At 42.7% G+C, this 13,552-nt stretch overlaps 1 long non-coding RNA gene across 1 annotated transcript; it reads right to left on the bottom strand.

Moving 5' to 3' along the window:
- Nucleotides 1-363: 363 nt before the first annotated feature.
- LOC136477475 (uncharacterized) lies at nt 364-4,287 on the bottom strand. The gene is made up of 2 exons (XR_010764028.1): nt 2,399-4,287; nt 364-1,352 (listed from the first exon to the last, which is right to left on the bottom strand). It is a non-coding gene; the product is annotated as an uncharacterized lncRNA (long non-coding RNA).
- Nucleotides 4,288-13,552: the final 9,265 nt, after the last annotated feature.

Below are 13,552 nucleotides of genomic sequence, written 5' to 3'. Positions count from 1 at the left end.
ACTTATGAAGTCAAAACTCCCAATGTTCGCATGGGGACATGCTATTTTGCATGCAGCGGCATTAATTCACATCAGGCCAACAAGTTACCATAGTTCTTCCCCTCTACAATTGGTTTTTGACAAAGAACCAGATATTTCACATCTAAGAATTTTTGGATGTGCGGTGTATGTCCCAATTGCTCCACCAAAACGCACAAAGATGGGACCTCAAAGAAGGTTGGGAATATATATTGGGTATGAATCCCCATCTATAATAAACAATCTTGAACCATCAATGGGAGACATATTTACAGCAAGATTTGCTGATTGTCATTTTGATGAATCAAATCTCCCAACAACAGGGGGAGAAAATGAACAGCTGAATAGAGAAATAAGCTAGAATGAATTATCATTATCTCATTTTGATCCTCGTACAAAACAATGTGAGCAAGAAGTTAAAAGGATAATTCATTTACAAAGTTTAGCAAATAATTTGCCAGATGCTTTTACAGACTTAAAAAGAGTGACTAAGTCATATTCCAGCTGCTAATGCTCCTGAAAAAATTAATGTCCAAGAGGGGCAACCATCTACTGCTAATGAGTCAAAGACTACTATAAAACATGGTAGACCATTGGGTTCCAAAGATAAAAAATCCTTGAAAACAAAAGGAAGCAAAGAATCAAGAAGGTCAAATTAAGGAAATAATAATTCAGGAGAATTCTCTTGAAGGAAATGAAGACATGACTCAAGAGGAAACAAAGGTACCTAATTCTTCAGAAGATGAGATCTCATTAAACTATGCCATGTCGGGAAAAATTTGGAACCGTGACAAAGTCATCATCGATGATGCATTCACATATAATCTAGCACTAGAAGTTATGGATAAAAATGAGGATCAAGAACCTCACTCAGTGTCGGGCCCCTACTTTAGGGTCCTCTGTGCATCATCTATCAGTCCCTAGATCAGTAGCTCACACAATTCGAACAAGATTGATATCAAAAACCTTACTTTTATTGCTAACGGGTAAAACACATTACATAGTTCGAATTTACATAGCTTGGGCCATTAGTCTTATATCGTATATAAGAGTTATAAGACAGTAGTCCTATGTCATCGTGGCTCCATTCCTACAAGCAACTTGGAGTGCGGACGTAACCCTAGACTTATTCCTTAAACGTATTCCTATAATCCAATCATCGTAGTCCTAACGCAGCTCCTTTGTGGAGTCATACGGCTCCGTCTTTGAGTATACTCCGATTGTCCTATCCTTGCATAGTACTCGATAGCTCCATACTCGTATGTTCTCCTATAGTCCTATCCTCGCGTAGCTCCAATAGTTCCTTCGGGGTATGTGCTCCTGTAGCTTTACTCCTAAAAACATAGAATGGAGGGGTTTGAGTACATATAGTACTTAGCAAGACCTAAACTTTGGGTGGACGAGAGGTGGAAGGGGAAGGCTATATGTGGAGGTGGTTAAAGTGGTGGAGGTAAAAGTGATAGGGTGAAGTAGTTATAATTATAGGTTGGACCCTAGCAGAGTATCACCATTCTCACTAGTTCCCCGGGTTAATTATAATTTACCAAATTAGTAAAATACATCTTACCAGATTATCATAGTTGTTGAAGTCTAATAATAGTATCTCATTCCAGCATCTGGCCATTCCAAGGATGTGGCTATTCGAATAGATTCAATAAACTCTGCAGAGGTGTACAAATTTCCCCACATAATAGGCATAGTCGACATCAGGGCTAGTGGCACGACAGGCCTAATGAGACTCCATACCTGAAAGTACGTGACCTTAGATATCCATATGACTCTACCCCGGCTTCTTAGGGGTTGGAAAACACACTAAACTCGGGAGGATACCAAATCGTCCCATCTCATAATCCTGGATGATTCCACATCATCCCATCATATAATCTCAGACGATACCAAATCATCCCAACATAATAGTACCGATGATACCAAATCATCAATAATGTGGGCTCAAACACGGCCAAACATACAATAACATGGGCTCGAACGCGGCCAAAAATCAAAGGTCTTAACGTGAAGGATCACATAGCAACCACACCAACCAGCCCATAGAAGATCATATAGCATCCGTGCCTGCTCCTGATATTCCGCTACCAACACCGGCCTCCTAGTAGAAATTATACTTCTATCTAAAGGGGTGTGAGATCAAGTCTACCCATATAGACATGTGGTTGTACATAACCGAGCTCATGACCCATTATAATTCCATTAATTCATGAAGGAGAATTTAAGTATTATAAGTTAAGTTTATTAATTGGTGGAGATGGGGTATGGTGGGTTTATGGTGGAGGCTAGCAAAATGTGGTGGTGGTGGAACAGGGGGTGGTTAAGGGATGGCATGTAATGTAGAGGGAAGGAATAGGTAGGTGTTAGGACTTGCCTCTATTCATTGACGATTATATCCTCATCCAATTCCTATGTCTCCTGTTCCTGTCTTTTGGACTCCATCGGGTTCTCTCCACGTCTTCTATCCTACACGGTATAGCATCAATGAGCAAAACACAAACAAGGAAAATAACAAGCAAGGCATGTAAAACAAGCATTGGAAATCAAGGTGAAAGAATCGATCCTACATGGGTGGGTCCTATTGGGTGATGGGTCATTATCTAGGTCATCATTATTATGTCAATTTTAAGTAAGGTACGGATAAAGGGATTCCAACCATAGGGTAGGGCTTATACGGGTTAGGTTACGGTGAGTGGTTGGTCTGATGGAAAACCAGACCACATTATTATTAGGGTTCACTATTATGTGAACCTGAAAGAGAAAGTCTGACCAAATCATCATAGATGTCTTGTCTAACCTCTATAGGTCCATGGGGTTAGTGGCACATACGCACATGCATATGTATGTGCCCAAGATTAATTAGAATGGAAAAGGTGGGGGATAAAGTTAGCCATACATAGGCGTATGCCCGAGTATCGGGCTTATCCTTGTATGTATAGATATCCTATTATTTTAGGTGATTGGGTGTGGATATATTCAAGTATGTGTCAGAGTACATGCACATACACGAATATATAGGGTTTAGATACTACTACGGCGAAGGTCACTACTATAATTAGTATTTAATTTAAATATAGGAAAAGAAAAGCAATCAAACTAGAATTTAAATGGGCACCAAATAAAAGAACAAAGGGTGTGAATAAGTAGAGCTTGAATTTAGAAATTTTTTGGTGGAAGAATCAAATCATTTGGAGTTAGGATGGAGTAGATATGAATTAACAAAGATTTAATAGGAAAAGGGTATGTGGAATATAACTTGGGAATTATTTCTGGAAATTGACATAATGAAAATGGTATGGAAATACTTGGGTAGGATCTGGGGTGGACCTAGTTTATTTAAAAAATTTCTAGGAATTTTTCCATGCAAGGAAATTGGTTTGGCAGCCTCTTGTGTACACTGCTCGGGTGGCCTTAGCGTTTTCCCCCGGGCTCAACGGCTAACGTGCAGGGCCAGCGCTGCATGGTTAGCCTAGCGGCACTGTGATGTGCGCTGGGTGTAGCAATGTGCTTTGGACTCTCTCTCTCTCTCAGTGTTCACGTGAACCGGGTCTACGGGTGAAGAGGAAGGTGACAGAGAACGACGTTTGGCTCCGAGCCTGCATGGCAGAGGAAGAGAGGGAGACAGCGGGGAACGACAACGGAGCGGTGTCGGCATCATCATTTGACTTGACGATGGAAGAGGGCAGGGGCGTGGGGCTCGCCGAAGTCGGGTACGCCGGCGGTGTCCTTGCCCAGGGCTCTTATCGGGATGGCGGAAGGTCTTCGCAAGGTACAGCCGCTGCACTGGGAAGTTGTGGTGGTGGCGGTGGACGCTTGTGGTGATGGCAGCGGTCCACCGGAGTGGTTACGGTGGCACGGAGGTGGTTTGCAGTGTTCTGCGAGATGGTTGGGTGGGCAAGTGGGTGTGGCATGGCTGCGGCTTGAACCTGAGTGTGAAGGGCGTGCCGTATCTCACTGTCGTGCCTTGCCAGTGACGAACGTCGATAATGACGGCTCGGTGGTGGGCTTTGCTCAAGAACAAAGCAGCTCAGAGGGGGAGGGAAAGCTTGCAGTGCCAGAGTGGGTGGTAGAGGGATTGGTGGGCATGCAGGCAAATCTTTTTGGCCTAAGACGCACTAGGGAGGGAGTGCTCAGAGCTCGACTCCTATGTCGACCATGGTGGCCAAATTGGGGAGAATCATGCTAGAGCTTGATAGGGAAAGGGAGGAGGGAAAGAGAGGGGGAGATGGGGTGTTCCTAGTCTAGGCAAAGCTGGCTATGGATATGGTTGGAGTGGAGGGGCTCGGAGGGGTCCTATTTATAGGCAGCGGAGGTCGGTTCACGGCGGCGAGATATTTCTCCGTGTTGCGAGATATTTCCCTTTGGCACATGTGCTCTAGAGCTCAGAGGCAGTGCAGAATAGGGCGTGCTTATCCGCATTCGGATGGGTGAGGTGGTGGCAAGGTCAAGGCACCGGGGATGGCGACGCGGTAGTCGTGTCGTTGTCCTCGGGTAGAAGACAATGATGACAGGTGGGGCCTCGTTGTCGATGAGAGAGAGGATAGGGGAAGCGGTACGAGCTAGTGTGAGTGACTGGGCCAGCCCAAGAGAGGAGAGGGGAAAATGGCATGGGCGCTTGGCTTGGCTGGCTATGGCCCAAGGCGAAAAGGGAGAGGCGGGCCGTGGCTGGGCCAGAAGGGGGAGGGGAGAGGAAATGAGCCCGAGTGCCTTTTCCATTTATGCATTTCATTCTCTTTTTCCTAGAATTTAAACTAAGTACATTTGAATGGATTTGAATTTGAATTCAAGGATGTTTGGGATATGAGGAGCTTGGTAAATCAAGATGGGAGTCAAGGAAATTATTTGGGTGGAGAAATCAAGGGAAATTGCCAAGGAGAACTATTTAGTGCCAAGATAATTTCTAGAGCAAACATGCAATCAAACATTTCAAGCAACAAGCATTCAAACAATCATTTCATCACTCCAAACATTCTACCTTAAATGCATATGATGGATTTTGATGCAGGGTTTTGGAAAACAATTTCTTTAATATGGTTTTGTAGAAAATAAATAGTCAAGGTTTTAATTTGTTGTAAAATTTTAAAAGTTCAAATTTTTAGTGGTTTTTATTATGATGCAAAAACACGAGGGTTACACTCAGTCGAGAAAGGCAAAGAAAGAAAAGATCCTTGAATTCAAGCAGCATTGAATTCTCTCACTAAACGAGAAGTTTTTTAGCCTATAACCCATCTACCAAATGGTGTCAAACCCATTGGTTATAAATGGGTATTTGTTAGAAAATGAAACGAGAAACGAGAAATCATAGATATAAGACACGATTGGTTACCCAAGGATTCTCCCAAAGTCTGGGAATTGATTATGAAGAAACATACTCTCCCATGATGGATGCAACAACTTTTAGATACCTTATAAGTCTAGCAATGAAAGAGAATCTTGACTTGCATCTAATGGACATTGTTACATCATATTTATATGGGTCACTTGATAGTGACATATATATGAAACTACCAAAAGGATTTAAATTGCCAAGAGCCGGTTCTCGAGAACAATACTCAATTAAATTGAACAAATCTCTATATGGGTTGAAACAATCTGGGAGATTGTGGTACAATCATCTTAGTGAGTATTTGATAAAAGAAGGGTATAAGAATGACTCTATTTATCCATTTATATTCATAAAAAGACCTGTATCAGAATTTGTGATCATAGATGTATATGTTGATGATCTAAACTTAATTGGTACTCCTCGAGGAATCACCAAGGCCAAAGATTGTTTGAACAAAGAATTTGAAATGAAGGATCTAGGGAAAACAAAGTTTTTCCTTGGTTTGCAAATAGAACATCTTAAAGTTGGAGTTCTTTTGCATCAAGCAACTTACATAGAGAAAATACTAAAGCAATTTTACATGGATAAAGCGCATCCATTGAGTACCCCAATGGTTGTTAGATCCCTTGATGTAACCAAAGATCCTTTTCAACCTCTTGAATGTGATAGTGAAATTCTTGGTCCTGAGGTGTCATATCTAAGTGCTATAGGAGCACTAATGTATCTATCTACTCATACATGACCTGATATTGCATTTGCTATTAATTTATTAGCAAGATATAGCTCATGTCCTACTAGAAGACATTGGAATGGGATAAAACATATACTTCATTATTTGCAAGGCATGAAGGACATGGGTCTATATTTTTCTAACAAATGCATGGAGGGAATAGTTGGTTTTACAGATGCAGGATATCTATGTAATCCACACAATGGTTGTTCACAAACGGGATATGTATTTATGTGTGGTGGTGCATCTATTTCATGGTGTTCAATGAAGCAAACTATAGCAGCAACTTCATCTAACCACACAGAAATTTTAGCTATCCATAAAGCTAGCAGAGAATGTGTTAGGTTAAGAAATATGACACATCATATTCACAAGGTATGCAATTTACTTTCAGAAAAGGAAGCACCAACGGTCATACATGAAAACAATGCAGCTTGCATAACTCAATTGAAAGATGGGTACATAAAAGGAGACAGAGTGAAACACATCTCGCCAAAGTTTTTCTTCACTCATGATCTTCAAAAGGATGGTATTATAATAGTCCAACAAATTCGTTCAAGTGACAATCTAACAGACTTGTTCACAAAGGCACTCCCTACTTTAGTATTCAAGAAATTGGCACATGGTATTGGATTGCGATGGCTGAAAGACATCAAGTGATGTTGCCATCAGGAGGAGTGAATATGTGTGTACTCTTTTTTCCTTGGCCAGGGTTTTTTTCCATTGGGTTTTCCCTTGGTAAGGTTTTTAACGAGATATGCAATTCACCTATTAATGGCATCCAAGGGGGAGTGTTATGAAATATTAATGTGGATGTCCATAACCCCTATACCATGATAGCTACAACCTTCTACTTCAATGGTGTAACTCTCCTAGCATCAATTCTTGTAACTTCATGTCACATATATGGCTATATATAGGAGGGCTTATGTATTGGAAATAAGAAGAGAAAAGAGAACAGATCATTTCCTTCCTCTCTAAATTTGTTCTCCACATTCTTACATACATATTCTTGATAGTCAAACTAGTATGATATAACATAAATATCCCTTTATTTAGAAATCTAACTCATGTTCTTTTTATTCTTCTGCATTTTGTTGTCTTCCTTCTTGCTAGCCTTTGATATATCCTGCCATAATTCCATTTTGTGATTTAAATTTATTGTTCCAAAACTATTTAGTTTATTTAAAATGTCAATTTATGATTTAACCCCTAAAACTTCAAAAGCTCATAATTATTTAACGGTAGCTTTGTTTAGTTGGTTTTTATGCTCACGTGATCGTAGGATCACACCTTTACATTAGAATCGTTTTTAGCTTGTTTATGTAATACTTGGTGTACTGTTTTTATGGTTATTTTTAGGTGCTTGTACCGTATGTTGTGTTCTATAGAAGTGAAGCTATCCATGGATCTAGAAGGAAAGTTGGAGAGTTGCAGCAAAGCTTTTGGAGGCAAGTGTAACTTGAGTTCTTTTGTTACCTAATAACCTTATAATCACTCCATATGCATGTGTCTAATATGATGAACCCCTAAAGACTTTATCTAGTACTTTTGAGACCCTGTACTCCTTGTTTACCATGGGTTTATGCATATGGGTAGTTTTGCTTAGCTTGCAATCACCAAATATTATAATGTTAATCTTGACTAATGACTTATGAAATCAATGGTTAAAATGATGCTTTTGAACAACATGGAAAGAAGGGGGCTAGAGCATTGGGCCTTTTGACTGAATCTTAAAGCGGCCCCCCAGGATTTATAGTACAACCATGAAGACTATATGGCTCTGGTCTTAGCTAAGTAGCTTGACCTGTTCTAGTTCATGAGCAGCTTACCGAAAGGGCAAGAGGGGGTGCCACGATGGGCATGGTCCTTGTCCTACCGAAGTGTGTGCTGTGTTGCGTGTCAAGGTGTGCCTCTTCGAAGGAGAGTCTTCCATGGCACGTGGTCGACCAAAACCTTAGCAGTTGCTACTTATTAGAATGACTGGTGAAAAGCTTCGTAGTGAACCATGACAACTTACCTTGGAAGTGAGTCAAGAGGTTGGCCGCCTTAAGCAAAGGGCAATCACGACTCATGGTGAAAGTGTACAGACTTTGTAGAGTTGTTTTGAAACTGATATATCAGCCGTGCTCATGAACACGAGTGGCCTAGATCCTTTTTGACATAGATGGTTTGATGGATGGTTTGGGTGATGATTAATCTTGATGTTAATTATACTTTTACCTTGGGAGCTTAAGCATAACCTAGAAACATAGGTTTAATAAATAAAATATGACCAACTAAAAGTGCTTGCCGTAGTTCAGTTGTGTCTAGCCTTTTGAGCCTTGCATCCCCTTATGTTATACTTGTTGAGTATGGTGCGCTCACGCTTGCTTTACAAACAATAAAAATTCTGGATGGGCACCAGATGGCGGATCAAGTGAAGAGTTTCTTGCGGAGTCCATGAGTACTAAGCGAGTGCTTCGCCCAGTCAACCGTCCTTGTGGAGTATGGAGCCCTAAAAAGAAGATGAAGAATAGTTTCTGCTATGCTTTTGTAATAGTTGCAAGTCTTGTTGTAACTATGTTTAATATATAATAAAGCATTGTTCTTGATATTCTCTATATTTGTCACTATATGTGTCGTGTGGATATCCTGGGCACACATATAGTCAGCGCTTGGTATTCTTCGGAAAACCGAGTGCAACACCGTCCCCACCACTTATCAGCCTGTTCGGTTGGCTGGTTCATTTCATTGCTGGTTCATGAACAAGTACTGCTGGCTGGTTTGTGTGAGAGAAAAATACTGTTCCGGCTAAAAATTTACGATCGTTTACGACAAGCCACAGCCAAACGAACAGGCTGTATTATGCCAGGAACCATCGTATACCTCGTCTTCCCTGATGCGTGCTCCCTAGATCACGTATCTTAACTGCACTGAGTCTAGGTGCATCTTCAAGGTTGGCCTATTTAAGCCGAGTTTTGGTGCACTAAGTGTAGCACCCTCGGTGTTACACCCTAAATCATTTACTAAAACATGTCATGAGCATCATGTTTATGTGTTAATGCATGTGATAAAGTGTGTAGATCAATTTCTTTTAACTTAAAATGATTAATAAAAATGCTAAATGAAAGTTGATTCAATAGCTCATGTATATCAAGTAGGGCTGAAAACCAATTTTTATTAAGCAAAAATACTATAGAACATGTGTGTGATACTTAAATAAAATTTGAAGTACAAACTTTATAGATGACAGTGAAATACTTACTGTCGAAAAATGATATTACTAGCTAATATTTCTACTAGCCTAGAAATTGCAAATTGAAATCAAGTTCAGCTCAAAAACTTAGAAAAATCCCAAGTTGTCAACAGCTAGACATTGCTATGTTTAGCAAATTATTTTGAGAGATTGGGTTAAGGGGTGGTGTAGTGTTATAGCTCAATTTGGTAGTCTCTATGTCATCTTGAGCATGGTGAAGATGGTTTGGCTCCTGAAGCAACCGTTTAGTCATTTTGGGCGATTTAAAATTCATGCACGACATAGCCTCGGGATGGTTGGCGCCGTGGGCGCGGTCACCGCATGGTCACCCCACGCTGCGCACATGGTCGCGTCCCACATGGTCGGGCCACCTGGGCTTGGCCGAGGGCGGTCGCAGCGAGGTGCTGGCCCCGCGCCCTACTGCCCTGCCTCACGCTGCCACCATTGGTGCCACCACGGGCGCGCTGCGCTACTGGCGCCTCACCGTCGCATCTGCACCCCCATGTGGCTCTGCACCGCTGTCCGCCCTGTTGGTGGCCCTATGATTGGTGTATCTGTGGCATCGCCACATGGCCGTACCTGCTGTCGCCTCACCCATTACGGTGCAGCAGTCGCTCGTGCCATGTTGGTCGTGGACACGTGCACACCTTGTCCATAGCGCCTGCGCGTGTGCATCCTGATCGTGCTGCTCGTGTCCCGCCAAGGCAAGGATGAGCTAAGATCTAACCTACCCCCTCCCCTCTCTCTTCGCTGCTACCTTAGTGGACTGAGCCGCACCATTCAAATAAGCAAGGAGGAGTCGCCATTGCCCGATTCATCGCGTTGCTGGCTCCATCACCTAGCTACCCGCCCCCACCCTGCCTTGAATGGCGCTCGATCGAGCTTCAATTTTAGAGCTTTTCCTCGCCACTGTGCTGATAAGGCCGAGTCCACCCATCACCGAGGGCAGCTCCCACCTGACCACCTCGAGCCAAATTGGCTACACCGCTAGACTCACCTCGAACCCCTCCTCACCATGCGCACCTAAGCCGTACCCCTACCATTGTCCCGACACTGCTGACATGGTCATGTCCGCCGCGGCTCATCGTCGAGCTCGCCGTGCGTACGTGGCCAGCCTTGCTCAGGGCATCTCTGGCCGAACCATCATGTCAACTAGGTCCTTGGTGAGTCACTGATGCTCACCCACTACCTCTACTGCTTCCTTAGTGCCGTGGCTTGTTGGAACGTTGTCGTTGCCATCGTAGGTTGCCCGCCGATGTGGAGAAGTCGCCCTACTTCGTCTCTGGTCTTCTAACCGCTGCCAGCATTGTGTGTCGGTCCATAGGTGAGCATCGACCCCCTGGCTAGATCTACGTGGGTCCTAGTTGGCCAGCCATAGCCGCAAGGGCTTTGGGGACCTTCCTGATGCGAAGATGAGTCTCTTCGGGGGCCTTCATGCATAATCACTGACTAAAGGAATAGGGCGCATAGTGGTCGTGTTAATAGCAAAAAGCGTGGGGGCTTTTCTGCTAAAACACCAGCACATGGGCGGGCTTCTCCACCATGGGCCGGCCTCACGTGGGCCACGTCGCGTGGGCCGCGCGGGAGGTTTTGTTTTTCTTTTCCTAAGGAATTAGAAATAGTTTTTCTAATTTAATTTTTGAGCTGATCTTTGGTAAATCATATAAAATCATGTAGGTGTCCAAAAATTATGAAACATATTTTGTTAGGTTCCTAAAATTGTGCTCTATCTGTTAGCGTATTTAGTTCATATATGTACATGTTGATACCAGGAGCTATTAAATCATTTGAAAATGTTTAATATTGTTAGGATAATTATTGTAGGAATTTTTGTGGTAAAATTGGTGATAGCTTTAGTCCTAAAATTTTTATAATAGCTTCATTATATTATTATGTGCTCACTATAATTTTTGTAGCCTTAGAATAGACTAAGCATTAGGGTAGTTAAATGCTCTTTGTTTCAATATACATTAAATCATTAGTAGAAATAAGAATATACCCTTAAATTGCAAAACTGAGTGTTTGCTAGTTGAACCCAACACTTTGCTTGGTAAAGATGATAGTTAGCTTAGTACCTTAGTCATTACAACTAGCTTAGTATGCGTATTCTTAGTTTAGGAGTTGCTCTTACTTAAATGCTAAGTGTTTCATCATCATCGCATGCATGTAGAGAACGAGTTGGCAGAGATCGTGACCACCAACGATCACAAGTTTGAGGAGATCATCGAGGAGTATGAGGAGGAGATTCTCGTGTAGGAGGAGGTCACGGAGTCACTACTAACTGACTCAGCTGACACTGCGCCTGCCCAAGGCAAGCCCCGGTGCATGACCCCTTATGTTTGGATAATCACTGTTTATATATGTTAGGTGCATTTATGTTACAGGAATATTATGGAAACCACATGCATAGATATACCTGTCCTAGGAGTCTTACTAGTGCAGGTTTGAGTAGCTGCTATGCTTAGGCTTTCGGTAGCATGAGTAACCTCCATTACTCACAATAGTTGATTATAATTACTCTCATGATAAAATGATGAAAGGAAAAATGGAGACAGGGCAGGGATATGGTATGGGTATTAGTGAGTGTAACAGGTTGTGTCCCACGGCCAACGGGGCTTAGCTTGGTTACACTATTTTCCCTGTTCGTGTTGATTAAGGACCGTCCATTGCTATGGATGGTAGTCAGGTCACAGACTTATTATCCTGAGCACATACTTATTTATGGGAGCGGGAAGGCTCATTATGCTCTTGTCATGGGTTCCGACTCTTTTCAGACTGACTAATTGGAGGTGAGGACACGTGGAGGTCTAAGCACCATACTGAGACTGGTTCTCAAGTGTGGGGGCTTAGAGTCCAAGTTTGGACGGGGACCTAGACCCCGTGACAGGTGTGGAATGGGTTGGTCTTGTTTATGCCTAGGGTACAAATGGGGCATGTATTTTGGCGTACCTAGCTAGGATACATTGGTTCACAAATTGCCATTTCCATGAGATGATACGACTTGGATATGGTCTAGCACTATAGTAAGAACTGCAAGACGAAAGATGGTAAAATGGTTCTGATTGATCAACCCTTGCTTGAAAGTAGAACATGTGCTTACTTAGAATGGTTAGCTAATGAAGTAATCATGACTGCTAATAAAACTTGATCTTAAGGATGTACTTCTAGTAATACTTTTTGCAAACAAAAACAAAACAGCAAACCCATATTACCTATCATACTCCTTGGAGTCAAGAAACTATTCCTACTAGTCGGGTAAGTCTTGCGAGTACATTGTGTACTCAGGGTTTATTTTACCCCTATTGCAGGTGTAGCTTGAGGAGTAGCTCTTGTGTGGAGGATTCTTCTGATGGGCATAGATGGATCCTTGTATCGTTTTTGTTAGATGTTTATTTCCATTCTGCTATTTAATTACCGCACTCTGAACTCTGGTATTGTAATAAATAATTTCCAAGAACTCTTGCTATATGAAATGGTCTAAGTGTTGTAAGCTCATACTCATTATTGGATCCTAGTGGTAAAACGTGGATTGTTTTGAGTTCTCCCATGGGGTGGGCTCGATGGAACTGTCCGATATAGCTAACTTTTGGGGTGCTTAGTGTCTAGTGGAAGACAAGCGCCTCTGAAAGCATGTTATTTTAGGTGGTTCTGCCGTACTAAGTCTCTAGCCCCTCCCCTCCCTCCAAATTCCTTAGCATTAGACTAAGTGAGAAAGTGGCAACTCCTTTCGTCCACCATGGTTCATGGCGTACTTCGATGGCTCTGCCGTTGCTGGGAGAAGGCTTTCAAGATTAGGTTCTACAGTAGCCTACTGGTGGCCATTCATCTTGGGTGTTAGAGGAAGTTCCGCGAAGAGATAGGGAATAATAATACCATCTTCTATGGCCTGGGTCACCGGTGACATGGCGGCTAGGCTCATTGATGGTCGGCGTGCGGGAGACTTCCAGGTTAGAATATCTGTGTGGAAATCCTAGAGGGCAGAGGGTGCTTTGCTGTTGCCAAGAAACCTATTGAGCCCATAGATCTCGACCCAGGATCTCTCGATATCGTGCCATGTGTTTCTCCCCAACGATGAAGAAGACGGCGTGGGCAAGTCTCCTTGCGAGGCTCCTCATCCTCTCGGATGTTAGAGGGAGTTCCACAAGGTGATTCTTCCCCAGGCTTCTTCTAGATGTTGTCCCTACTCGTGGCGAAGATCCAAAGATGCGGTGAAGGTTAGTTTCGCCTTTCGTCC

This window comes from Miscanthus floridulus, chromosome 8, assembly GCF_019320115.1.
Source record: "Miscanthus floridulus cultivar M001 chromosome 8, ASM1932011v1, whole genome shotgun sequence".
Taxonomy (NCBI): Eukaryota; Viridiplantae; Streptophyta; class Magnoliopsida; order Poales; family Poaceae; genus Miscanthus; species Miscanthus floridulus.
This window is presented reverse-complemented; position numbering and strand designations above follow the sequence as displayed.